Here is a 2,750-nt window from a genome sequence, read left to right as displayed (position 1 = left end):
AATGCTTGTATACATAGCCGAACTGGAAACATGATTTTTCATACTTTATATCTTGTATTCCTTTTTGTAATTCGCCGAATTTATGAGCATTATACAGTGCGGCCAGGGCATTTTTTACCCTTTCGCGGAAAAGGTTTTCGTCACCGTCTACCGATTCCAAACATTCTTGTCGCTTATTACGGACCAAGCTGTCGATGATTTTCCCAACTGTACATTGCTCGCCCTCCAACATTGCTTCGGCCATCTTCTAGATCTGCAACATAGACAAACCGAAGTGACATAAGATTCTTTGAGTATTACTTCATAGCAAGGAGTTCTAACTCCATGTCATCTTGCAATGGCTGAAGTTGGATTGGGAAAACACGCAGTCAAATGAAACCTGTATTCTTTATTCTATAGATCTCCATTAGTTTGTACAGACTGAGATAACCTATACAAGTCTTCCTGGAGTCGTTTTACATACAAACATTACACCCAAACTACACATTATATACAACTACAACTTAACTACAACATGGTAAGGCTACATACTACATATTACACGCACACACACAACAAGTTGTGCTGAGAGGTCAGAGGTCTTCAAAGGAAATTCTAAATCTAATATTTACAATTTGTCATGACCTCTACTACCATGTTTGTAAGGGTTTGGAGGTGTCCACTGCAGGTTTCTATAACTAGCCATTCACGGATGTGTTTTTAAACGGTATTGGTGCGGATAATCTAATGTGCTGTGGGAGTGTGTAAGATAACTAGCCATTCACGGATGTGTTTTTAAACGGTATTGGTGCGGATAATCTAATGTGCTGTGGGAGTGTGTTAGATAACTAGCCATTCACGGTTGTGTTTTTAAACGGTATTGGTGCGGATAATCTAATGTGCTGTGGGAGTGTGTTAGATAACTAGCCATTCACGGTTGTGTTTTTAAACGGTATTGGTGCGGATAATCTAATGTGCTGTGGGAGTGTGTTATATGATTTAGTGCAGCGATACAGCTAGGAATGTTCGTTTGGCTGAGGCTATTTTTGGTTTGGGCAGTCTGAAGCCTACCCTTTGCGCTAGGCGTGTGTTGTGTTGGCGTGTGTCATTAACTTTCGAATTCTGTAATCGTTTGTATATTGATTCTGGCTTTTTGGTTGTGATCAATGCTAGGGCTGTACTTGGCATTTAGCACCAGTCTGGCTGCTTTGTTTTGAATGATTTGCAGTTTGTTTTGTTAAGCTGAGATTGCGAAAGGACGACATTATACACGAACAGTAGTCCAAGTGACTCAGGACTAGAGCTTGTGTTACTGTTTTTAAATTAGAACCAGTGCCCACACCTTGGAAATCGAAAAAGGGCGATATATGAAAGTACCTGTGTCGGAGAGAATTTGTAAATATTGCTCCTCAAATGCAGTGGAAGACGAAATTCATTTCATTTCTAACTGTCCATTTTATGACATCAGAAAACAATTATTTAGCACCATGTCCAAAGTGCTCCCTTACTTCCCCACCATTCCCTACCACAAAAAAAAAACAATTTTATTGCTAAAATCAAAGAACCCACATATTATAAAAGAAGTGGGTAAATTCGTCTTCCATTGCCTAAAAAGAAGAAGTCAAACCCAGTAAAACTAGTACCATGTATGTTGTAGAATATAGTATTATGCTAGACGTAGATATAGTCTCACATAACACTGTATTTTCTGTCTTATGTTGTTTGTAACTGTAATTAGCCCTCGGGCAAGTATTTGCAATAAACTTTCTAGTATTTAACGTTTCTTTTGGAAGGAATTCTCTTGATCTAGTCAAAGCAGCAAGTGCACTTGCCATTTTAGATTGAACTTTCTCTGCGTGTTGAGCCCAGGTCTGCCTCTTCTTTATACATGGATAAAACGAACGTTATGGATACATGTATATAGAATACAACACGGTGTATACGTATTCCGAATTAGCCGCCACCAGACCGCGACTGTAGCCTCTACCGGGCTTGAGGAGGCGGCTGGAAAGAGTAGAAATCGGCCAAAATAGAGAGATAAGCATGCCAAGGGAGTATGGCCGTTGAGAGAACAGTTCGCCGCGGCTACCGCGACTGATCAAACATAGATCGCACGCAATCAGAATGCCATGCCTAACAATGGGACACAATAGTGCAATGTTTACAGTAAAGAAAACATATAGGCGGGGAATGTGTGTGTCTAAAATGTAATTTCAGGGGGACTAGTACTACTAGTATATATTGAGATGCTTTCTGTAAACTATATACGTAAGGTATGAAATTAAATCTTAGCATTGTGTACATAATATTATTTTACTAGGAATGAAAAAACCTTGGTATAAAGTTAAGTTTTGCTTTCCATAATTACTCCGTGAAGGAGGTATACCTCCTTCAGGAGTATTGTGGTCAGACGGTTTTTCGTGTTCGCAGCCAAAACACAGGGTTCACTTTGTTTTAGGAGGGCCTGCATGACCTTTTTTGCTAACCGTTATGGGCTATTTTATTTACCGTTAATCGTTGCCGGCCTGCTCTAATTCAACGTTAAGCGTTATCAGTATATTCATCGTGAAGCGTTACTGGTCGTTTTAATTCTGCGTTATTTGTCATCCTAAATTCAGCGTTAAGCGTTAATGAATAATTCTTCGATACGCCTAATTTTGCCTTTCAAACTGCAGGAAAATGCGTCATTGAAAGTTTAGAAATGGAATACAAAATTTCCCGGGGGATAATGCCCCCGGACCCCTCTACTTGCTCGCGCCTTTGGCGCTCGG

Source organism: Branchiostoma belcheri, unplaced genomic scaffold, assembly GCF_001625305.1.
Source record: "Branchiostoma belcheri isolate BF01 breed outbred unplaced genomic scaffold, Haploidv18h27 scaffold14, whole genome shotgun sequence".
Lineage (NCBI taxonomy): Eukaryota > Metazoa > Chordata > Leptocardii > Amphioxiformes > Branchiostomatidae > Branchiostoma > Branchiostoma belcheri.
The sequence above is the reverse complement of the archived record's forward strand: the minus strand, read 5'-3'. Positions refer to the sequence as shown.